The 25,470-nt window shown below is 44.0% G+C and overlaps 1 long non-coding RNA gene across 1 annotated transcript in view; it reads left to right on the top strand.

Annotated features, from left to right (window-relative positions):
* LOC132598143 (uncharacterized) overlaps nucleotides 1-21,769 on the top strand; it is a 33,214-nt gene extending 11,445 nt beyond the window's left edge. The window contains exon 3 of the long non-coding RNA XR_009565890.1: nucleotides 21,490-21,769. This is a non-coding gene — a long non-coding RNA (uncharacterized lncRNA). The remainder of the gene's footprint in view (nucleotides 1-21,489) is intronic.
* The last annotated feature ends 3,701 nt before the right edge of the window (nucleotides 21,770-25,470 follow it).

The following is a 25,470-nucleotide window of genomic DNA, read 5'->3' as shown; positions in this document are numbered from 1 at the left end:
AAATAAATAAGGAAACACAAGCTTTAAATGACATATTAGACAAGATGGACTTAACTGACATTTATAGGACATTCCATCCAAAAACAACAGAATACACTTTCTTCTCAAGTGCTCATGGAACATTCTCCAGGATAGATCATGTCTTGGGTCACAAATCAAGCCTTGGTAAATTTAAGAAAATTGAAATTGTGTCAAGTATCCTTTCTGACCACAATGCTATGAGACTAGATATCAATTACAGGAAAAAAATCTGTAAAAAATACAAACACATGGAGGCTAAACAATATGCTACTAAACAACCAAGAGAACACTGAAGAAATCAAAGAGGAAATCAAAAAATACCTAGAGGCAAATGACAATGAAAACACGATGAACCAAAACCTATGGGATGCAGCAAAAGCAGTTCTCAGAGGGAAGTTTACAGCAATATAATCCTACCTCAAGAAACAAGAAAAATCTCAAATAAACAACCTAACCTTACACCTAAAACAATTAGAAAGAGAAGAACAAAAAAACCCAAAATTAGCAGAAGGAAAGAAATCATAAAGATCAAATCAGAAATAAATGAAAAAGAAATGATGGAAACAATAGCAAAGATCAATAAAACTAAAAGATGGTTCTTTGAGAAGATAAACAAAATTGATAAACCATTAGCCAGACTCATCAAGAAAAAAAGGGAGAAGACTCAAATCAACAGAATTAGAAATGAAAAAGGAGAAGTAACAACTGACACTGCAGAAATACAAAGGATTGTGAGAGATTACTAGAGCAATTATATGCCAATAAAATGGACAACCTGGAAGAAATGGACAAATTCTTACAAAGCACAACCTTTCAAGACTGAGCCAGGAAGAAATAGAAAATATGAACAGACCAATTACAAGCAATGAAATTGAGGCTGTGATTAAAAATCTTCCAACAAACCCAGGACCAGGACCAGATGGTTTCACAGGTGAATTCTATCAAACATTTAAAGAAGAGCTAACACATATTCTTCTCAAACTCCTCCAAAATATAGCAGAGGGAGGAACACTTCCAAACTCATTCTATGAGGCCACCATCACCCTGATACCAAAACCAGACAAAGATGTCACAAAAAAAGAAAACTACAGGCCAGTTATCACTGATGAATATAGATGTAAAAATCCTCAACAAAATACTAGCAAACAGAATCTAACAGCACATTAAAAGGATCATACACCATGATCAAGTGGGGTTTACCCCAGGAATGCAAGGATTCTTCAATATACACAAATCAATCAATGTGATACACCATATTAACAACTTGAAGGAGTTGATCATCTCAATAGATGCAGAAAAAGCTTTTTGCAAAACTCACCACCCATTTATGATAAAAACTCTCCAGAAAGTAGGCATAGAGGGAACCTACCTCAACATAATAAAGGCCATATATGACAAATCCACAGCCAACATCATTCTCAGTGGTGAAAAACTGAAACCATTTCCTCTAAGATCAGGAACAAGATAAGGTTGCCTACTCTCACCACTATTATTCAACACAGTTTTGGAAGTTTTAGCCACAGCAATCAGAGAAGAAAAAGAAATAAAAGGAATACAAATTGGAAAAGAAGAAGTAAAACTGTCACTGTTTGCAGATGACATGATACTATACGTAGAGAGTCCTAAAGATGCTACCAGAAAACTACTAGAGCTAATCAATGAATTTGGTAGCAGGATACAAAATTAATGCACAGAAATCTCTTCCATTCCTATACACTAACGATGAAAAATCTGAAAGAGAAATTAAGGACATACTCCCATTTACCACTGCAACAAAAAGAATAAAATATCTAGGAATAAACCTACCTAAGAAGACAAAAGACCTGTATGCAGAAAACTATAAGACACTGATGAAAGAAATTAAAGATGATACAAACAGATGGAGAGATAGACCATGTTCTTGCATTGGAAGAATCAACATTGTGAAAATGACTATACTACTCAAAGCAATCTACAGATTCAATGCATGTGGGATTTTCCCGGACCGGCACACGAACCCGTGTCCCTGCATCGGAAGGCGGACTCTCAACCACTGCGCCACCAGGGAAGCCCCCACATTTTTTTTCTTAAATCAACTGATCATAGAAAAAAACCCGTGCAGCCATGGAGACAGGTTGAGAGGGAGGAAGCAAGGTGGCAGTAACAGAACCAGCTACATAATTTGTGGAGCCCAGAGCAAAATGAAAATGAAGGGCCTCTTCCTCCAAAATTATGGATTTCAACACAGTGACAGTAGAGCATTAAACCAAATATGGGGCTCTTTTGTGCACGGGCCCTGTGAGAATGCCCAGGACCCTCGGCAGGAGTATGGGCCTCGGCATCTGGACCACTTGCTTATGCAACTTACTTGTGCTTTAAGACCTGTTTGAGCCCAATTTCATGTATGCCACTTCCATTTGATGATGGAGTGGTCCCTGCATGCCCAACTTTGTGTTTTAATGTGTCCGACACCTGACACCTAATTCATGATGTGCCGCTCAAGTCATATGGTAACTTGGTGACCCATGGTCAGGGGTTTTCAGCCTCTACTAGGACCCAGGAGCAAGGCAGAGCTATTTCTCAAAGGAGGATCATTATCCACATAGGATGGCATATCTGCTCAAAATTCTGACACGCTGTGCTGTAATTCACCTATCAAGGCCAGCCAAAGTCTTCATAGAAGCATCCCAATCTGACTAGACACCTCAAGCATCATTGGATATGCTGGATCACACAGTCCAAGAGTTTGTACTGCAGCCTGGTTCTGTTGAGGTGCCCTCTGTTGTCCTGGCTCCCGTTCAAAACTATGCAAGCAGGAGTTGAGAATTTATACAAGCTCTATCCATTAAACATGGGCCCCAAGCATGGCCACAAAGCACAGCAGACCAGAAACTATGAACAGATCTATGTGACTCCATCATCACCAAAGAAAAATCACTCTGGGGATGTGGTCTGTTGATGTTTGATGAGTAGTACCAGATTCCTTGAACAGAAAAGTTAAAACCTTTTAAGTCTGGAGAGCCATATGGTACAGTGGTTAAGGCTGGGGACTCGGGGCTCAGACTGTAAGAATCCCTGAGCCCAAATCTAAGCCCCATCACATTCAAGTCGTGTGAGTTTGGGCAAGTCATGGGTAACTTCTCTGAGCCTCAGAGGGGATGATAATAGTTACCGATTATTTGCAACTATTACGAGTTATGAGAGTTACCTAATAGTTATATCAACTTGGAAGGTTGTTATAAGGATCCAATGAGCGATGTGTGAAGTGCGGGGCTGAGGCACAGAGTGAGGGCTCAATGAATGATTAGCTTTTCTTAGAGTTGAACAGAATATAGAAGTCACTGGATTTGGGTAGGAAGAAATCACAGGTGTGGCTCATGGGAGGACTGCCCCTTAAATATGGAAGTTGGACTCTCTATGCCTCTGACTTGAGGAGTCAAAGGAGAGAGGGGAACCAAGAATGTGTTCAGGTCACCGTTCTGCTTTCCAAACCGTGAGCCCGTGGCAATTCCTCCCCCATCTCTGCATCTCAGGTTATCTCAGGTGTAAAACGATAGGGCTGATCTTTATGATTTCCTGGTCTCTCTCATCTCTGACAGTCTCTGACTGTGATGACTCCTACCTTCCGTGAGATGTGGGATCTTCCCCTCCCACCCCCTCCCCCCACAGCCATGAGATCCCACCCACGACCCCAGCAGAGGGTGCTTCGGACAGGTCCCTGCAGCTTTTTGCCCTAAAAGCAGGTCTGGCAAAGACCAATAAGAGGTTTTCGGTATTTATTAAAGCTCTGGCAATAGCTCCCACATATACAACTGAACTATTTTCAGCCCCAGCTATTTTCTTTTCCTTTTGAAGAGTGGGTGGATTTTAAGAAAAACAGACTAATTGGGTATATGTTAGCATTGCCGCAGAAGCAAAACAGTCAGATTTCCCAATACAACGCCAAGGCAGGGCTTGGGATTTGGAGGATTAGAAGGGAAGCCTGGTGGTCTTTCCATTTCTCACACCCAGGGATCTTGTCTTTCTGACCAACTGGCCTCTCACTGGGCCAAGTAAGGGGAGCTTCTGTGAGGGTCTCCATCCTGGGGGTAGAGGGTCAGGGACAGCACGATTCCCTCCTTCCACTCTCCAGGCCCCCAAGTTAAGAGCAAAGACACCACAAACACTTAAGCAATTAGAGAATAATTTAAAACAAATGTACGCTGGAGCCCACACAGAGCAAAGTAGGCTCAGCTTAACGCGCAACGTGGAAGACTCTCCCGAGGGCTTTATCTTTCACTGGGGAAAAGAAGTTCCTTCCTGCACCAAACACACCCAGGATCCCAGTGAAACGCCCACCCCCGCTGCCCCCAGCGCCTCCCCACACTCAAACACACACAGGGCCTTCATTACTTTGCTGTTCCAAAGCAGCCTCTAGCCCAGTGGAGCTGCCCTTGAACATAAATTCCCTGGCATATAAACCAAATAACTTTTGGCCACATATGGCAGAAAATCCAAAGTAACAGTAGCGTAAATGAAATAGAAGGTTATTTCTTGTTTATGTCAAGGGAGCCCAGAGGTAGAGAGTCCAAGGCTGTGTGTGGTGTGGAGGATGGGAGGAGGTGCCCAGGGGTAATCAGGAACGAGGCTGCCCTGTCAGACCTTCCAAGGACATGATTCTGACCTTGAGATTGTATCAGGCCAGCAAGGAGGAGGGCATCGGCCCCAACCTGCCTATTGGTGGGCATGTGTGTATTATTTTTCATTCATTCATCCCACAGTGTATTTACTGAGCAGTCCCTATGTGTCAGGTACTATGTTAGGTACCAGGTCATAATGTGACTAAGGCAGCTATGTCCACGCTGTTGTAAAGGTCACAGTCAAGTGGGGAAGACAGATAAGAAGATGTAAACAGAAAAAATGAAACCTCTGGCTGAGTGGTACGTAGGAAACAGCCAGGATACTGTCACAGAGAATAGCAAGGGAGACCGACTTAATACCGGGTAGCACAGGGCACAGCTAGAATGCTGCAGAAGTGGCGGTGGAGGGACATCCATGGAGAAGGTCGTCAGGGCAGCCAGGGTTCTCAAGAAGCAGATAGAAACGATGGCAGATCTTTTGAACATGGCTGCTGCCAATCAAGTAGTCACCAGCCACACTGCAAAGGGACCCAGATAGACCTAGGAGAACACACGGTACACTCTAACCACATGCCAGGCCCAGCCAGCCCTGCACAGTTCGGTTCAACCTATGTGGCAGAGGTGATGAGGACCATTTAACGCGACCGAGATGCACTCAGGGCAGCTGCAGCTACCGGCCCGACTTCAGGAAACAGCAAGAAAGAAACAAAGCTGCAGTTTGAACTCAGGTCCTCGGGATCCAGGCCCTTTGTACACACAGCTACTCAACTCTTAAGAGGAAACTGATGTATTTCAGCGCATGCGCTTGGGTTAGGGAGAGCAGGATACTGGCCCGAAAAGCCTGGTGCTGGTGCCCGTGGAGAACTAACAGACCAGACCCACAAGGGCACAGAGGCCAGCCAGCCTACAGCATCACGTTACACTCCCCAGACCTCATTGCTTTACAGACTAAACAGCACAATTTACAGTCAGCTCTGGGATAATGACGTCTCCTCGTCCACTTCTGCTCCCTTCCGGGGGATTCCAGCATTTTCCTCAGAGACATTAGACAGAGGCCCACAAGACTGAGGCTCTCCGGACTCAAAGGCAACCATTGTGAGAGAGGCGGAGGAGGGGCCCGTGGGAGGTAGAGGGACTAAGTGCTATTGCAGGCCCAAGTGCGGCAGAGGGGCCACCTCAGATAAATCTCACCCGTGCTCATCTGGAGACGACACAGTGACACAGAGGTCGACAAGAAAGCCAGCAAATTAACTGCCTCATGTTCATTCAAGTTTTTAAGTAATCAAATAACTCAAACCCAGGTAGACAGTCTTAATCCCCAGAAATAGCTTGCTTTATAAATCACCCACAGAAAACTGTTTCTCCTTATTCCTCCCAAGTCTCCCTTTTTAGTAGAAAGTCGTTATTTTTAGATTAAAAATAAGCCTTTTGAACAAGTCAGATTATCTTTCCGTGTCATTGCTTTAAAATATAAAACCTGAACTTCAAAAAGGGTTCTGCCCTTTTTCCAGAGTGTCATCTTCATCCATTTCTAGGCCATTCCTTTTACTTCTAACCAGAAGGCCAAAATTTATGAACGCCGCGACCTTATGTACAGAGATGGCAGTGTGAGAATTCTTACTGTTCTTACGTAAGTGTGCACTCAGAGTGTGCTTGTGAGTCCAGAGCCACGGTCAGCAGGCTTCCCTGTTCTCTTTATTCCTCTCATTTGTTTTTCAAGTTCCCTTTGAAGCTAAGAAAAAAATGCTTACATATTGGACAAAATTAGGGGAGAGTAAATGAGAATAGGGGTCGAAGCTAAGCTAGTAGCATATTTATCTGCTCACAGAGTTTCATCAGTTGTTCAGCAGTCTATGCTTCTGGGAAGACTGGGCATATGCAACCATCATCAGCCTTACGATGAGGCCAGATCAGAGTCGCTCAGAGGGCCAAGGCTCTGTTCACTTTACTCTTTTTTTGCAGTACGCGGGCCTCTCACTGTTGTGGCCTCTCCCGTTGCGGAGCACAGGCTCTGGACGCGCAGGCTCAGCAGCCATGGCTCACGGGCCCAGCCGCCCCACGGCACGCGGGATCCTCCCGGACCGGGGCACGAACCCGCGCCCCCTGCATCGGCAGGCAGACTCTCAACCACTGCGCCACCAGGGAAGCCCCACTTTATTCTTATTAAGTGTCCCTTGGGCGCCTTCTCACTTTCTTCCTGAACTAGCAAGTCCAGAATTCTGCTGGTTTTGTTTTATCAAACTTCTCAGCATTTCTGTGTGTGCAACCGCAGAGCTGTGTGGTTATGATCAAGCTACCTAATCTCTCCGTGCTTTGATTGTCTCTTCTGCAAAAGGGGAATGACAGGAATAATGCCAACATAAGAATGTGAGGCACAGTGCAGGGCACACAAAACACTAGATACTTTTGCCATCATAATAATTATGATCATTATTATCATCCACATGATGATATGTTCTTTAAACAAAATGGATTTCTTCTCTCGACAAAATCACACACATGTAAATCGCTGATATATTATTTTCTACCTTTTCTCCTGATACGTCTCAACAATAAATAAATCCATGAACATAGATGAAAAACCCTTTAAACAGGATACTGGAAAGGAGCAGTGGTGTGGGCAATCCTAACTGCCAGCTAATTTGTACATGCAAGACCTGTGGTGTAGACAGACTCAGGGCATGCCTTGCTAGTCCCTGCTATAGGGTGTGGATCCAAACAGCAGGGCAATCAGGAATATGGGCTACCTTCTGCCTCGGCGAGAGGGCTCCAGCTAGGACAGGCCGTCAGCACCCGGGCTCCCGACTGAAGAACGGGATCTTCAGGATCTTCAGCCTTTGACCAAAGGCTGAGTGGCTGGTTCCAAACCAGAGACAGGGTCTGACCAGGCCAGAGAAGCCAGGACAGAGAGAAGAATCCATGCAGGACGAGACAGCGGTTACCAACCTCACCAGGTCCCCTTTCAGCACCCTTTCTGTGATGGGTAGTTCAACCTTGGCCGTCATTCTGTATCCATATGTAGCCTGATCTAATAATGAATGAGATGATAAACGAGATTCCTTTGGCCCTGGGGTTCCTGATCGGTCCCACAACTGGGCTTCTCACTCGGAACTCCTCCCAAGGGGGCTTGGCCTATATTCCTCCCTCAAGCTGGGAAAGTCTTCACATGAGTGAAGAATAGAGAGAGCACAGGATAAGAACTTTCCTGGTCTCCTCACTTGTCTTCTCTAAACAGCTCAGCAGCAAGGGGGTTGGTAGGAACTCAGTAGGACTTTGTCTTCCAGGGGCCTCGGTGTGGGCCAAGCACACTCCAAAAAAAAAAAAAAAATCACAGGGAGGCAACAGGTAGGGGTCTTTTCCTGGTGTGTCCCAGCATACATCAATGACACTTCCATGGACATCAAATTTGCTGTGTTCAGGCATCTGGAATCCCCAGACAGCTGACTCCGGCTGGGTAATTTGGGTCAGGGATATTCTGCTGCAGTGCAAATGGCTTCACTCCATCGTGCACTACTTGTTTCTTTTTATCCTGCCCCTAACTTTTTATGGGATCCTGCACGTAAGGCCAAAGTTACAGTGCCAGCAAGCACACAGTGTATCCATGGGGAAATCATTATTCTTGTGTGTTTGAAGCGCTTGTTTGAACCGTCTTTAAATTATTTCTCTGGAAATCGGTCTGGCTTAAATGTGTTTATCCCTCTGCCTTTGTTAGTCCTTGTTTGCCTTCGCCGGGCATTGGTAACAGATGAGCAGAGTCATCGTAAGGTATTTAGCCCTTTGAGGCACTGTAGTTGCTTCCACATTTCTAGCCTAGATAAAATCAACAAGAACTGGGAAAGGATGAGATGGCTAGATGCCCAGGGAGGGGAAAAGGAGAGTTTGGGGATCAAGAACTCACTACGGAGAAGCTAGAAGAGAGATCTTCAGCTATAGAATTGAGCGTGTGTGTGTGTGTGTGTCTGTGGGTGTGGGGATGTGTGTATACACATACACACATTTTCCCCCCTTTCTTTCTGAAATGCAGTAGATATTGCAGGAATCCCAAGTCAGAAGCGAGATAACTAGGAGCTAATGAGTGATAAATTAAGTCCAGAGACATAACACAAAAGCAGCGTGGAAGTTCTATGTTGGGCCTTGCCCTTCTCTTGTGTGATTCTGAACAAGTCACTTTCCCTCTCTGAACAGTGGAAAACCCGGACCAGAGCCGAGAGGCCTCCCAATTTTGATTTTCCATGGTTCTAAAATACAAGGGAATTAATGGAGAATAAGATCCCTGGGGTGCCCAGGCAGGGGACTCTCCCTAACTCAGAAGGTGTATTGCAAGGGGGTAATGCAGCACAGGAGGTATGGCATCGTACTGAATAGTGTGGGTTCTGGAGTCCCACAGCAGAGGTTCAAGTCTAGGCTTTGCTACTTCCTACCTATGCAACGTTGAGCCGGTTCTTAACTTCTCTGTGCCTTTATTTCCTCATCTATAAATTGGGGCTAATAATAATGGCTACCTCAGAGGGCTTGAGGGAGGAATAAATAATGCATATAAGGTATTTAGAACTGTGTCTACCCACCTAGAAAGTGCTCAGTGGGTACTTTTTAATATAAGTATATATCTATATATGCACTGATGTGTGGATGTATACATCTATATCTGTATCACTCCAGTGGGGCTGGAAGGTCTATCAGTGAGTGTGGCAGAGACTGCCAGATGCCTCCCAATAGCTTTTCACCCTTAGGAAAAAATAAAAGCAAAATAAAACCCTTGTCTAAGATGCCAGGATTCAAATCCCAGCAAGCTGGTTCCAGAGCCTTGAGGCTCTGCAGGGTGTGAGGAGGGGCGATGGACTATGAGGTCAGGAAGTTTACTTGCAGGTCAGAGTGTGAGGGACCAGTGAGCCTTGTCTGTGTCCTGCAGGCAGCATGGAAGCAACTGGAGCTACAGAGCAGGGGTGTGGCTGGATCTAGAGGGTTTAGGACGGGGTGGAGGGTGGAGTCAATGATGGGCAAAGGCTGTGGTGGGGAAGCCAGTGGCAGGTTGTTACAATCCTCCATTGAGATGGGCAAGACCTGAACTAAGACAGTGGCTGAGGGCGGGGTCTGGGCATCAGAGGGCACAGAGGATTTGGAATTCTCCCACCTGGGAGAATCGGTACGAGTCACGCCAATGACCAATGCAGGGAACAAAGGAGAAGCATTTTGAAGAGGAGAAAACGGTCATCTCGGTTTGGGATATTAAACTTGAGGAGCCTGTGGGGTCTCTGGGGAGATGTGTTCAGGGGGTGTCAAAATAGAAGTGTGTTGCTTAGGAGAGTAGTCCAAGCTGAGCATGGAAATTTGGGTGGAGGGAGGGCCATCTCGATCCAGGTGAAGACTGAAGCCCTGGGAAGGGATGTAACAGCTCAGGGACGTCTCACGGAGCAGGAGAAGACAGCATGGCAAGAACCCAACTTGCATGGGTTTGCTCTTCCCCCAGGACACCCAGGGTGTCAGATGCCAACAGTGGGAAGCCAACGAGCTCCCAGGTCTTCACAGCATCCTGGTACCCACTGTGGCTTCCTCTGAACCAAGCCCAGGGCCTGCCATCTAGTGCCTTGGCTCCCTTTCAAAGCCTTGTGAGTTCTGGACTGGAATTCTGTTACCAACCACTGACCAGCCCACCCAGCCCTCCCTCTGATCTCTGGCCATACAAGGCAGCCTCCCTCTTCTGGGTTTCCATTCCCAGATGAGCCTGAGGCTCTTTCAGAAGAGACAAGACATGGGGGAGACTCTGCTCTGATCTTCCAACCGCATGAGAGGCTCCATCAAGCTGCTCACATACTCAGCCAGGTGTGTCTAACAGCCTCGGAAGTGCTGGGCAGGAGAGGTGGCCTCCCTACTTCTCCTGGCCTTTTGTGCTTCTATCAGCTTGATCTCCACAAGGACACTTTTCAGCAAAGTTTAATACAGCAATTGATGTTTATATCCAACTCAATTCAGCCTGATGTCCAGTTTCTCTTTCCCTATATTTTAACTCAAGGATAGTGGGGAATAAGCTGAGTGTGGGGGCCACAGGGTCGGGGGGAGAGCAGAGGTGTGAAAAAGATCATTAAGAGTACTGAAGATTTATGGCAAGTTGGACTTTTAGTTGGGAGAGGCCAGGAAAGGTTAAAACCTATGCTGATAGAGGGAACTTCCCTCAACATAATAAAGGCCATATATGACAAACCCTCAGTCAACATCATCCTCAATGGTGAAAAACTGAACCCATTTCCACTAAGATCAGGAGTAAGACAAGGTTGCCCACTCTCACCACTCTTATTCAACATAGTTTTGGCAGTTTTAGCCACAGCAATGAGAGAAGAAAAAGAAATAAGAGGAATCCAAATTGGAAAAGAAGAAGTAAAGCTGTCACTGTTTGCAGATGACATGATACTATAAATAGAGAATCCTAAAGATGCTACCAGAAAACTACTAGAGCTAATCAATGAATTTGCTAAAGTGGCAGGATACAAAATTAATGCACAGAAATCTCTTGCATTCCTATACACTAATGATGAAAAATGTGAAAGTGAAATTAAGAAAACACTCCCATTTACCACTGCAACAAAAAGAATAAAATATCTAGGAATAAACCTACCTAAGGAGACAAAAGACCTGTATGCAGAAAACTATAAGACACTGATGAAAGAAATTAAAGATTATACAAATAGATGGAGAGATAGACCATGTTCCTGGATTGGAAGAATCAACATTGTGAAAATTACTATATTACCCAAAGCAATCTACAGATTCAATGCAATCCCTATCAAACTACCAATGGCATTTTTCACAGAACTAGAACAAAATATTTCACAATTTGTATGGAAACACAAAAGACCCTGAATAGCCAAAGCAATCTTGAGAAAGAAGAACAGAGCTGGAGGAATCAGGCTCCCTGACTTCAGACTATACTACAAAGCTACAGTAACCAAGACAGTAGGGTACTGGCACAAAAACAGAAATACAGATCAATGGAACAGGATAGAAAGCCCAGAGATAAACCCACGCACATATGGTCACCTTATCTTTGATAAAGGAGGCAAGAGTACACAGTGGAGAAAAAACAGCCTCTTCAGTAAGTGGTGCTGGAAAAACTGGACAGGTACATGTAAAACTATGAAATTAGAACACTCCCTAACACCATACACAAAAATAAACTCAAAATGGATTAAAGACCTAAATGTAAGGCCAGACACCTCATACTCTTAGAGGAAAACATAGGCAGAACACTCTATGACATAAATCACAGCAAGATCCTTTTTGACCCATCTCCTAGACAAATGGAAATAAAAACAAAAATAAACAAATGGGACCTAATGAAACTTAAAAGCTTTTGCACAGCAAAGGAAACCATAAACAAGAGGAAAAGACAACCCTCAGAATGGGAGAAAATATTTGCAAATGAAGCAACTGAAAAAGGATTAATCTCCAAAACATATAGGCAACTCATGCAGCTCTATATCAAAAAAAGAAACAACCCAATTCAAAAATGGACAGAAGACCAAAATAGACATTTCTCCAAAGAAGATATACAGATTGCCAACAAACACATGAAAGAATGCTCAACATCATTAATCATTACAGAAATGCAAATCAAAACTACAATGAGATATCATCTCATACCAGACAGAATGGCCATCATCAAATAATCTACAAACAATAAATGCTGGAGAGGGTGTGGAGAAAAGGGAACCCTCTTGCACTGTTGGTGGGAATATAAATTGAAACAGCCACTATGGAGAACAGTATTGAGGTTCCTTAAAAAACTAAAAATAGAACTACCATATGACCCAGCAATCCCACTACTGGGCATATACCCTGAGAAAACCATAATTCAAAAAGAGTCATGTACCACAATGTTCATTGCAGCTCTATTTACAATAGCCAGGACATGGAAGCAACCTAAGTGTCCATCGACAGATGAATGGATAAAGAAGATGTGGCACATATATACAATGGAATATTACTCAGCCATAAAAAGGAACGAAACTGAGTTATTTGTAGTGAGATGAATGGACCCAGAGACTGTCATACAGAGTGAAGTAAGTCAGAAAGAGATAAACAAATATCGTATGCTAACACATATATATGGAATCTAAAAAAAAAGAAAGAAAGAAAAAGAAAATGGTCAGAAGAACCTAGGGGCAAAATGGGAATAAAGATGCAGACCTACTAGAGAATGGACTTGAGGATATGGGGAGGGGGAAGGGTAAGCTGGGACAAAGTGAGAGAGTGGCATGGACATATATACACTACCAAACGTAAAATAGATAGCTAGTGGGAAGCAGCCACATAGCACAGGAAGATCAGCTTGGTGCTTTGTGACCACCTAGAGGGGTGGGGTAGGGAGGGTTGGAGGGAGGGAGATGCAAGAGGGATGAGATATGGGGACATATCTATATGTATAACTGATTCACTTTGTTATAAGGCAGAAACTGACATACCATTGTAAAGCAATTATACGCTAATAAAGATGTTAAAAACTAAAAGAAAAAAAAACCTAAACGTATGCTGAGTTCCTACAGAGGAGATTGATTTTCTTTAGCTGCTCTGTGTCTGGTCTGAGAGGATGAGTTCTCCCCCTCCACAGAGGGGAGGGGCCGGTGAGCAGCTATTTCACAACCCACAGGTCTGCGAGGTGCTTTTATATTAAGCTGCTCTCCCTCTACAGTAAGAGCATAGCAAGAGAGAAGCCTTCAAAGTACAGCAAGAAATACTCGGGTCAGACATAAGAAGGAACTTCCGGGCAGTGAGAACCATTAGGAGAAAGTTCTAGAAATAGTATTTATCTGTAGTAATTTGGATGTAGTGTTTTTGTTTTGTTTAGTTTTCTGTGTTGGGTCTTTGTTGTTATGCGCAGCCTTTTCTCTAGTTGCAGCAAGTGGGGTCTACTCGTCGCTGCGGTGCACGGGCTTCACGTTGCGGTGGCTTCTACTGTTGCCAAGCACAGGCTCTAGGCGTGCAAGCTTCAGTAGTTGTGGCACGTGGGCTCAGTAGTTGTGGTTCATGGGCCCTAGAGCACAGGCTTGGTAGTTGTGGCGCACGGGCTTAGTTGCTCCACGGCATGTGTGATCTTCCCAGGCCAGGGCTCGAACCCGTGTACCCTGCACTGGCAGGTGGATTCTTCACCACTGCGCCACCAGGGAAGCCCTGGATGTAGTTTTATTGGAAGGCAAAAGAGTGGATAAGGCAAGAGTTTCCTTCCAGCCCCAGTAATGCATCCCCGAGAAGAAGGTTAAGTATCCCTAAATTCCTCGGAAAAATTAGTTGGTGTGGAAGTGTGATGAAATGGCTGATGCCTAGGGTTTGGAGCCAGATGGACATAATGTTTAATTCCAGCTTCAACACTTGTTAACAGGGTGGCCCTGTCCAAGTGAAAATAACCACACCAAGCCTTGGTTTTCTCATCTATAAACTATGGGTAGCAGGGATCATAATAAACATGCAGGAATATTTTTACCTGCTAGAGAAAAATATATGTAAAGCAATCCACACATAGTGGGGCTCAATTTTTAAAAACTTGGATTGAGTTTTTCACTTACTTCTGTGCACATAATAAAAGCCTCAAAGCACTTAGCTCTGGTTTCTATTACGCTTGAAAATGCATTCAGATCTGACTGGGAGAGAGAGCGGATTTTCAGGGCAAAAAACAAACTCCATTGTCTGCTTGTTTATAATTAGTGACATATTTCCCATTACGTCTAGGACTGGCTGTGACTGGTGAGAGAAACAAGGCCCTGTGAAGTGTCTAGTTTGTGCTCTGCTTTAAGCTGCAGAGTTGTTATGACACCAACATCCACGGCTTATTGTCATGGAAGCATGATCCACGTCCCCGTGAAAACACCCAACACCCAAACGACCCCTGGGGAATGTAAATCAGGGGAGATATCACTTCAAAGTAACGTGAAATCCAATCCTTTGTCTTTTCATCATGACTCCAGTGTTTACCATATTGCTTCTCTAAAGCACAGCCTTAATTCCCTCTCTTGGACCAGAAGATGATTTTTAAAAGTCTCTATATTGGGAGCCTCTCAAAAGCCAAGGCAATGATGCTGTGTTGTATTTGTGAACTCAGGGGAGCAAGGACAGCAGGACAGCGTCTCGTGATGAACTGTATGTGGCAAATGAAAAATACCCACCATCTGCAAGCCTCTCACTGGCAGTGTGGATCCACTTACACCATCTCGTCTGGACCATGGGGGGAACTCTACGTGTGAGACAGAGGGCAGGACTGGGTGTCCTTCATGCTCTTGAGAGATGGGAATGAGCTGTCTACACTGGGATCAGATCCTTCAGTCTTACACACCGCGCAGTGACCTACCTGCCCAGCCGACCTTGGTACATAGGTCTCCAAGTAGCTGAACTCTTGAGAACATTTTGAGGCACCAAATGTCATGTCTTTCTGATTTTTGTTCTCATCCTATTCCAGAAGGACCTCAGAAATCCCAGGGATAAGAGCAGCGAAATTCTCTTAGATCACTGACCCCACACATAAAATCTCCATTTGGTGTTAAAATCCCCACTATCAGTTAATAGGTGCTGGGCTATATGAGACACATGGCTTATATACACGGATGAAACCTATTACACTTTGTATTTCAAGAGCATGTCATGACCAAGGTTAATATCCAAAATATATAAACAGCTAATACAACTCAATATCAAAAAAACAAACAACTTGTTTAAAAATGGGCAGAAGACCTGAATAGACGTTTTTCCAAAGACATGCAGATGGCCAACAGGCACATGAAAAGATGCTCAACATCGCTAATCAGAAATGCAAATTAAAGCCACAATGAGATATCACCTCACACCTGTTACAATGGCTATCACCAAAAAGACCACAAATGTTGGCGAGGATTTGGAGAAAACAGAAACCTTGTATATTGCTGGTGGGAATGTAAATTGGTGAAGCCACTGTGGAAAACAGTATGGAGGTTTCTCAAAAACCTAAAAATAGAACTACCATATGACCCAGCAGTTCCACTCCTGGGTATATATCCTAAAATAATGAAAACACTAATTCAAAAAGATACATGTGCCCCAATGTTCACAGCAGCATTATTTACAAGAGCCAAGATATGGAAGCAACCTAAGTGTTCATTAACAGATGAATGGACAAAGAAGATGTGGTACATATATACACAATGGAATACTACTCAGTCATTCAAAATGAATGAAATTTTGCCATTTGTAACAACATAGATGGACTTGGAGGGTCTTATCCTAAGTGAAATAAATCAGGCAGAGAAAGACAAAATACTTTATGATATCACTTATATGTGGATCTAAAAAAATAAAACAAACTAGTGAATATAACAAAAAAGAAACACTCACAGATATAGAGAACACACTAATGGTTACCAGCAGGGAGAAGGAAGGGAGGAGGGGCAAGAGAGGAGAGGGGATTAAGAGGTACAAACTACTATGTATAAAATAAATAAGCTACAAGGATATATTGTATAACCCAGGGAATGTAGCCAATATTTTATAATAACTATAAATGGATTATAACCTTTAAAAATTCTGAATCACTATCTTGTACACCTGAAACTTATATGACATTGTACATCAACTATATACCTAAATAAAAAATGCAAACATCAAATAAAAGGAAAAAAAAAAAAGAACATGTTATGACCACTTAGCAAATACGTAGATGAGTATCTTTAGGGCTTTTAAATAGAGCCTGGCATGTGAGTCAGGGTCTGGGCAGGAAAGAGGCAGCCATTCAAAGGCACAACTGAAAAGAGCCTTTGACATGGTGTGGGCAGAGTTAAGGGGGCAAGAGGGGACCGTGCAGCACCCAAAGACTAGCAACAACGGAAAGACGTCATCACCTGTATTCATTTTCTACTGCTGCCATAAATTACTAAAAATGTAGTGGCCTAAAATGATACCTGTTTATTATCTCACAGTTATATAGCTCAGAAGTCTGGTTACAGTGTTACTCAGCTGGGCCCTCTCCTTGGTCTCACAAGGCTGGAGACAGGTGTCCGCAGGCCCATGTTCCTTTCTGGCAGCTCTGGGGATGAGCCTACTTCCAAGCTCATGCAGGTTGTTGGCAGAGTCCAGTTTCTTGCAGGTGTAGGACTGAGAGCTGTTTCCTTACTGACTGACAGCTGGGGGTAGAGCCTCCTCCCTGGCCCCTCCATCTCAGAACCAACATTGAATCCTTCCCACACTTGGAGCGTCTCTGGTTTATTCTACTGGGGCATCTATCCTGTTCCAGCTGGAGAAAGTTCTGCTTTTCAGGGCTCGTGTGATTAGATTGGGCCCATCTGGATAACCCAGGCTACTCTCCCTATCTTAAAAGGGCCATTACCTTAACCACACCTGCAAAATCCCCTTTGCCATGTAATGTAACGTATTCACAGGCTCCAGGGATTAGGCCGTGGTCATCTTTGGGGGGCAGCTATGCCCACCACACATCCCTAGGACTAAGGAGTGGGGGCACTCTTGCCAGAATGCAGCAAAAGCTGTAGCCCTGGTGAGGGCGACCTGGTAGGTACTGTAACTATATGTAAACAGCTACTACCAAACTGCACCCCAGCTGGGTGGGGAGGGGAGTAAACACTGAGATCTCTCTCTGCTCACCCTCTGATTTCTTGCCACTGCCTTCCATTGCCTGAGCCCAAATGGCACTGAGAGGGCAAGGGAGCCTGGGTAATGGAATCCATAGACTTTAGCCTTCCCGAGCACAGATGGAGGCAGATATGGGAAGAGGGTGGGTTTCTGGGGCAAAAGTAGAATAGCCAGCAGATGAAGGTATCGGGTGAATCTAAGCCGAATTCCCCTTAGAATCCAGACATTTCTAGGCAGGTCTGGAAGAATAAATAACAGGGCAGCCCAACAGGGCACTGTTTACATGAGAAACTTGACTCCTGAGAGAGAACACTTCCCAAGGGAAGGATAAATGGAGTTGGGGAAGTTGGTTTAAGGACAAGGGGCTGGTAAACCAAAGGGATGCCTGATTCTAAGATCAGTGCATTATCTCTCACTAACACTAAACTCTGACCCATTCCACTGGGCTTCTGACCAAGTCTCTGGCCAAGGGAGTTCTGATAAAAAGCAAGCAAAGATAAAGAGTATCATTTCCATGGGACACTGAGACTGGAGGAGCGGAGCATAGCAGTGACAGCCAGGACTGGTGACGACAGCTGCAGTTTGAAAGCCACAGTGTCAACTTTAGAGTCCACACCGGGGACCTTGGCCCAGACACTCTGCAGCAGCTGACCTAGGGGAGCCATCAGGGGCAACGCTGGCACTGCTGCCTTTTCAGATGGCTAGAGTTGTCAGCATACTGAGCTGGGGCAGGAAGGGAGGAAGGCTGTGTATCCAAAGGGTCAAATCAAGGGGACTTGATTTGGGCAGCAAGGAATTGAAATTTCTTCAGGGAGCTTGGGGGCAGGGGAACTAGAAAAATACTCTTTTGTGTCTGTTATTATTATCCCATTCCTACCTGCAGCCTGGGACACATGGAGTTACATACAAAGAGGAGTGGGCTAAGTCTGTGTGTTCATCAGGGTTCCAGCAGGAGACAGACCATCGTACTCACTGGGTTACTTAAGGCCAGCTTAACAGAGGGGCTACTTCCAAAAGTCTGGGTAGGAAAGAGAATCCACAAAAGGTCTTACAGCAACCTGGGCCTAGCCGGAGCAGGAGTTATTCCAGTTCCTAAACCTGAAGGGAGAGAGTGGTTACCGGAACACAGAGGCAGAGTGGGCTGACCCAAAGAAGCCACTGACTTCAGTAGAAGGAAGTAGCTACCAGCTAGGTTAGGAACCAGGAGTGGGAGGGGTAAATCTCCTGATCTCCCTTTCTTTGAGTCTCCCAATGCTGTGTCTCCCCTCTCTATCGGGCAAATCCAAGGTCAGCCTTGCTGGACACAGAGAAGGATGGAAGCGGGTAGGGAATGGATCTGGAGGGGCAAGTCAAAGACATCCAGAGCCGTCACTGGACAGAAACATATGCTACCACCAGCTGCCGGGCACTGTGTAGCCTGTCTACATAACGCATTAAACTCAGTAGGGTTTGGTCTGTTACACAGCTCACTTCACTGGTCTTGGGAAATGGTCAGAAACAACCCCATCCACTGTGATATAATGAGCATTACCACGATGGAGTTTTCTTAGGTTTTGGTGAACTTCTTAGCAAGACCCAATTTATGTATCTGGTTACCAGAGTCTAAGGCAAGTGATGGTATTAAAAGGCAGTGTCAGGTTTATGCATTCAGTGTAAAGGGTCATGGTAGCTCCTGAACTGCATTTGAATTTGCCACGGAAAGATCAGGTCTGATGTTCCATGTGCAGTAGGAGGTCCACAGGGCCAGAATCAGTGCAATGAAGTAAAAAGCCACTGAACAGTTCCCTAGTGACTGGAGTTAATCAGATTTCATCAAATGCTTAACCACATTGTGGAAAAGAGTTTACATATGGGAGACACTGCCTGTTGCATCTACATTTAATCTCTTTCTCCTTTGAAGCAATGTATTTCCCACAGGGTAAGTTTCTAAAACTCGAACCATTTAATTTGGGGGAAGAATTTTTTTTATAAAGGAAAAACTTAACTTTGTGTGTTTTCCTCCAGATCTCCTGACTTTCTGAGATTATGTATTTTGCTGTTGGGGAGGTTTTTCCTCCATAGTTATACAATAAACTCTTTGTTGTTTAACATTCTATTAACCACAACCCTCTAGTAACCAGTACATCTGTAAATCTCCAGTACAATAATTGTTGTTCATAACCATGACCCTGCGGCTCTGCGTGGTCTCAAATGCCTTCCAAGTCATCAAAGAGAATGCACTAAAATGATTTTGCATTCCCAGTGCACACATCAACCAACCACAGAGGGAAGGAGTCCAGATAAGTGCTAGGTAGGAGAAGAAATAAAGTGGGGATTTCAAATTTGCCACAGGTAATTCACTGTATGGATAATAAAAATCTATACTACATGTGTTAGAGCTTGCCCCTCTCAGTGACTTTCTTCCTGGTCAACGTGAACTCCATCAACATACTTGTGCGCAATTTTCAAAAGTACACGGCTGTAAAAGCAGATGTCAGTGTACCCAGTTAAATCACTGCTGTTTGTGCCTAGTTTGTATTATCCATTGACAAATTGAGGTTGTTAAAAAGCTTTTAAAATTTGAAACTTAGGAGTGGGTGAGACATCCATCTGCTGACCACACAGCAGCAAACACCTAGGTCATTTCCAGACCTTGGGATGGACAATACCAAGCTTCACATGGAACGCTTTCCTCCCTCGGAGAAAAATCTCTGATTAGTCACAGCTACACAAAAGAGTAAAAGCATAAAAAGAAACAAAGAAGGAGGAATAGAAGAAAAAGATTGATGTTGGGAGGGACAATTTTATGAACAGACTGACCAGGACTCCCAAATTCAAGCTCACTTTTTAATGTATCACTGCAAGAGAAAGGCTGCAGAGTATGTTTCTGCAACACGATGTGAATTTCACTCCGGAGGAAAAGCAACGTATTAGACCCCATGTAAGGTTCTACGTAAGTCAGGTTCCACTGCCATCAAAGACCGGATTTGACAGACAATGTAAAACTGGTTGGCAGGTGGGGGAAAATCAGTTGGATTAGGGAAGAATAAAATAGGATTCTACATGTTAATAAAAACATCTCTTCACAGCAAAACTGAATATATTTGATTCTGAACAAGAACAACAAAAACAAGATGCCATAATTTCCACAGATAGAGATAAGCCAGTCCCTAGAAAGAAGTTTTCACAAGGTTATGGTACAGTCTTATTTCTATAAAAAAAATCATAACCTTTCTTGATTCTCCATCTAACATGTCAGAATGGTTGAGATAAGTGAGGAAATGCATGTTTCCAAAGGCGGCTGTTTTGGGTACGTGATCTAAAGAGTGTATTTTCTATAGGCACCATACTTCCTACAGTTTAGTATCACTTCTGACTCTGGTCTTACCATAAGACTACAGCCTATTGTGGGGTCTTACAGTCCTTGCATCTTCCAAGTTCAATATTTTCCACCCAAATACTCTATACCACCCCAATTGTCTACTTTGTATTTCTCAAGTAGGGTGCTGCTGGCATTTGGGCTGGCACAGTTCTCCTCAAGTGTGTGGGGTGTTTGGATGTTTAGCAGCCCTGGCCCCTATCCACTAAACGCCAGTAGCACTCCCATCAGCAAAGGTCTTTAGGATGACCACACCTACAAGCACTCCCTAGGAGAGCACTTCCTCTCCGCCATGAGAACGCTGGCTACTTCACGTCAAGGCTCCAAAGCAGTGACGGGGAAGCCAACTGCAACCAGCACAAGCTCAGGCAATTGACTGTACTTTTCTGGCCCCATCTTTTCTGAGCCATTTATCTCCCTGCTCTTCACCTAAAGTCATAAGCTTTGAGTCATCAGTGATACAAAGATGATGCAAAAAGATCTTGTTTTTGTATAGATAGTTAACTTTTAAAAATCCACGGTATCGCGGAAAGCCTGATTTGTGTTGGTATAATTTTCCCAGATTCCTTTTCTCCTTTCCCCTACGATTCCTTAGGATCAACTTCCCATTGCACTATTTCTGAACTTCTACCCACAGTTTGGTGCCCAAGTGCCTACGCTTTAATAAGCTTCACACACCAGCTGTGCCTCCAGATAGGGCTGTCCCCTGCTTAGCCTGATTTCATGCTCTTCTCCAATGCCATCAACCGCCAGCCTCGAATGCCCCACTTTTTCAGACTATGGTCGAGACCCCCCAAAGAGGGCTGCCATCAGTCCTTTTCCTCCTTGTACGTGCATGCTACTCTATCAAGATGAGGGATCCGTGTCTCTTCCCTTTTGATCTATACTGGCCTTATGTCTTGCTTTGATCAACAGAATGTGACAAAAGCCCTGAGTGGGAACTTCCAAGACCTGGCAAAACCAGCTGCCACGTAGGCAGCCAAACTACCCTGAGAACGCCATGCTGTAAGGAAGCCCACGCTAACCACGTGGGGAGGCAACATGATGGAGCACCAAGTAGACAGACCTGTGAGCATGCCTTCCTGGACCTGCCAGCCCAGCTACCGGCTGAGTGCTTCCAAGTTCTCCAGCTGACACCTCTTGGAGAAGAAAACTGCTCAAATGAGTGCAGAATTATGAAAAATAATAAATTGTTGTTTCAAGCCACAGTTTTGAGATCATTTGTTTTGCAGGAATAAATGACTAAAACACATGCCAAGGACTAAGGTTAAAAAATATCCCTCTGCCAGGTTGCATTGGGATGTGCTTTAAATCTCTTAGTTTGGGCAGGACTCTCTTAAACATCTTAAACAGTCTCTCAGCTCACACCAGGAAAGGAGGCGAGAACTTGCCTGCTGCCACTCCAGCTGTGGCACTAGCCCTCATCTAGTGGCATTTCTAAAACTCTTCTGGTAGGATTCCACTTACTTGCTGCACTTTGTCAAAAAAAGGAGGTTCTTCCTGTCACCCCAGGGATAACTTCTCCTTTTCGTACAAGGTTACATAAGGATCCGCTGTGGCTCAACTTCCTAGGAATTGGCGTTCCACCTCATGTGACTCCATCCCAGTTTTATCTAAGTAGTTGCCATTATTCAAGGGATGTCCAGAATTTCATTCTGTTCCTCAGAAATCATTTTTTCCCTGAAGTATAGACTCATATTTGAATAAATCAATCATATAATTTGTATGATTTATTTCACTTTGAACATGAATTGCTTATCTAACAAATTTTTAGAATATCCCAGCATTTTCATTCTCAGTGCCAAAAAGGTTTTGTTATATCTCTATTTCTGTTTTATTAACTTGCAGGAGTTCACCATCACACCTGAAAAATAGCAAAAACATTATGAACTGCCCATCACTATCTTTGTGTAATCCTACCCACCACTTCAGAAAGCTTTCAAGTACTTTCTAATCCATTTTGGGGGACTAACTTTCGCTTTAAGCTTGGAAATCTCTAAGAAGCAAATTTTGATTTGCAATCTCCATTATGTAACCTTACCCCATAGCAAAGCCCTTGCAAACCAGGGTGGAAAGAACAATTCTAAATTAGGCAACAGTTTGGCAACTACTTCAGGAAATGTCCTAATTTTTTTAAAAAATAAAATTTATACCAACACATTTATACATTCCTCTGAAATTTGGACACATCAAAGTCCAAAGCATATTAGCCTGTTTGAAAAGATTATTTTCCCAATGACTGCTGCTTTGGTGATATTACTGTCCTGTTCCAAAGTTCACTTTGGAAACTTTGAAAACATTTTGAAGACATGTTTACAGAGGCCATATGTGCTCAGCATCGAGGCAGAGAGCAAGAATTCGAAATCACGTTGATGAAACCAAAGTCAAAGTTTGGGGAAAGAATTGGGTTTGTTGAGCTGACATGTATGTCTATCAGTATTTTTAAATGACCCTGGAACTGCCACTCCCGAACTATAGGAGTAAAGGACAAGATAATACACGTGCAAGGAGTGAGTGACAATTCTCATGCAGAGGCATCCACAGTGAAAATGGTTTATCTGAGTTATAAGTCTGGCAGTCTGGGGAGCCTTTAGGGCCTTGAAACTCTCCTCTCACAGGGATACAGCTGGGCTCATCCAGGCTCTGTGGGTAGGTTACTAAGTGAACTAAAAACTAAAATCTATCTCAGTGAACAAAAACAGTCCTAATGAAACAAGGTGGGACGTCCATTTCTTCAGCCCCCAGCATGTGCCAGGGAGTTTACATACATCATCTCAGTTAAGCCTCACAATAGCCCACAATAGAGAGGTAGAAAACATTCGGAAATGAAGGAAACAAAAGCTCAGAGAGCTTAAGTAATTTGTTCAAGGTCATTCACTACTCTAATGAGACATCCTGGGATTTGAACTCTGAACTGATGACTCAGAGACTCTTTCCTGTACATCTCAGAGCCTCTCTGAAGCCCAGATCAAAGACTGTTAAGCTTGTCTCTGCACCAACAACAGAGCCCGCTACTAATCCAGGCATATAGCTACCTAATGAATGCCATGGGTGAAGGAGATTAGACGGGAGAGCGTGGATGGGTAAAGTAAAAACTCACCTAGCTCTGAGCAGATGGTATGTCGTGCTCACTTCTATATCTTAATCCTACCCCTCAAAAACACACTCTTTCCATACTAGACCCTAGCATAATACCTGGCAGATGCTCATGATTTTGTTGCATTTGATCTGTCACTAATGAGACTTAAAATGGTGGTGATAATAACAATACCAACAACAGTACAAAGAGTTCAGATTTCATGAGCAACTTACTACATCACAGACACTGTCCTACACATACTGTAACCATTAACTCTTTGGGTGCTCATGGCAACCTATGTGGGAAGTACTATTCATTATCGCATTTCACAGATGAGAAAACTAAGGAACTTGTCCAAGATTACACAGCTAGCAAAGGTCAGAATTTAGAATTAAACTAAATCAGGCTGGCTTTAGTACTTGTATTCTTAACCACTCTACCAGTATTTCTCAAACATCCTGAGAATTACTTGGGGCACTTGTCCAAAATAATCTTCCCAGTGCCTTTCTCTGGAAAGTCTAGTCTAGGAGGTTTGGGTTGGGACTCAGCGCCCTGCAACTTTTTAAGAGCCCCATGAGACTCCTATGATATTAAACACTGCATGTCCCCTTGCTGTCTCTCACTGACAAAACCCTTCCAACGGCACATTTGAGTAGGGTCAGGAGCACCATTTTTTGCAAGGAAGAGTGAATTTATTTATGGGTACAAGGAGAATAACTCCCCGCGGAAAAAGGGGTTTTTTTTTGTTTCTTCCTCCAACACATAGCTCAAAAGAAGGTGTTGGGGGTACATATTCTTTGGAAGGGCTGAATTTTCTTTGGAGTCCCTGCTTTTCTTATAAGGCTTCTTCCTATAAGGCTTCCTCAGCACATTATCATAGCGTTTCTAGTATTGCCGATGGACTTTTCTTCTGCTGCCTCAGAAGTCTGAACAAAAGAGAGGAAGCTGGGATATGGCAGAAGAAGCCCTGGTTCCCTCCATAGTCATGATATTGAAAGGAGAAGGCACAAGCTCACGGACGACTGAGGAGTCACTTGGGGGCTGGATCAAGAATGGCCTTGCCTGTTGTGTCAGATGGGTCCTCTGAGAAACAAATGCCTGGATAGGACTAGACAGTCAAGAGATTTATTGGGAAAAACACCTGTCAGGATAAAGGGAGAGGAAATAGGAGAAGGCTAGGAGAGCCTTCAGATTGTGATGTAGGTTTGACACCTGTGAAAGAGGAAAGGCGGGATTGGGTCAGAAAAGCTTCAGACTGCAGCAAAATCCTGAGAAAGCCTTGGCAAGGCTGATTAGGAGCTCCCGAGCAAGGGTCGCCTGTTAGGAGAGTCTCGCGTGGTGCTCAGTCACTGGCTTGGTGCAGTTTGGAGCAAGAGTGGCCTTGGAGTGAGTGCTGTGGCGGATCCACAGCTGTGGTGGCTGGAGGCTGTCAGTCGCTATGCTCTCTGCATCAGGTTCTTCAGGGAGAGATGTGAGAGGCATCCCTCCATAGTTGTCCCATATGTGTGGCTACAAATTTTATGTTTAGTCCTGAAAGCAAAAGACATTTTAGAAAATGCAATGGGGAGATAAAGAGACTAGTTATTAGGCTACTACAAAAATTCAGCCAAGAATGGGAAAGAGCTGAACTCAAGGAAGTGGCTGTGGGAAGAGAGGCATGAGCCAGATGCAAAAGAGCTAAGAAGTTAAATGTTGGCTCTTCAAAAGACACCACAAAGAAAATGAAAAGGCAAGTCACAGACTCTGTGAAAATGTTGGCGAAACATATACCCGGTAAAGGATTTGTATCCAGAAAATATAAAGAACTTTTACAACTC

Source organism: Globicephala melas, chromosome 11, assembly GCF_963455315.2.
Source record: "Globicephala melas chromosome 11, mGloMel1.2, whole genome shotgun sequence".
NCBI classification, from domain to species: domain Eukaryota; kingdom Metazoa; phylum Chordata; class Mammalia; order Artiodactyla; family Delphinidae; genus Globicephala; species Globicephala melas.
This window is presented reverse-complemented; position numbering and strand designations above follow the sequence as displayed.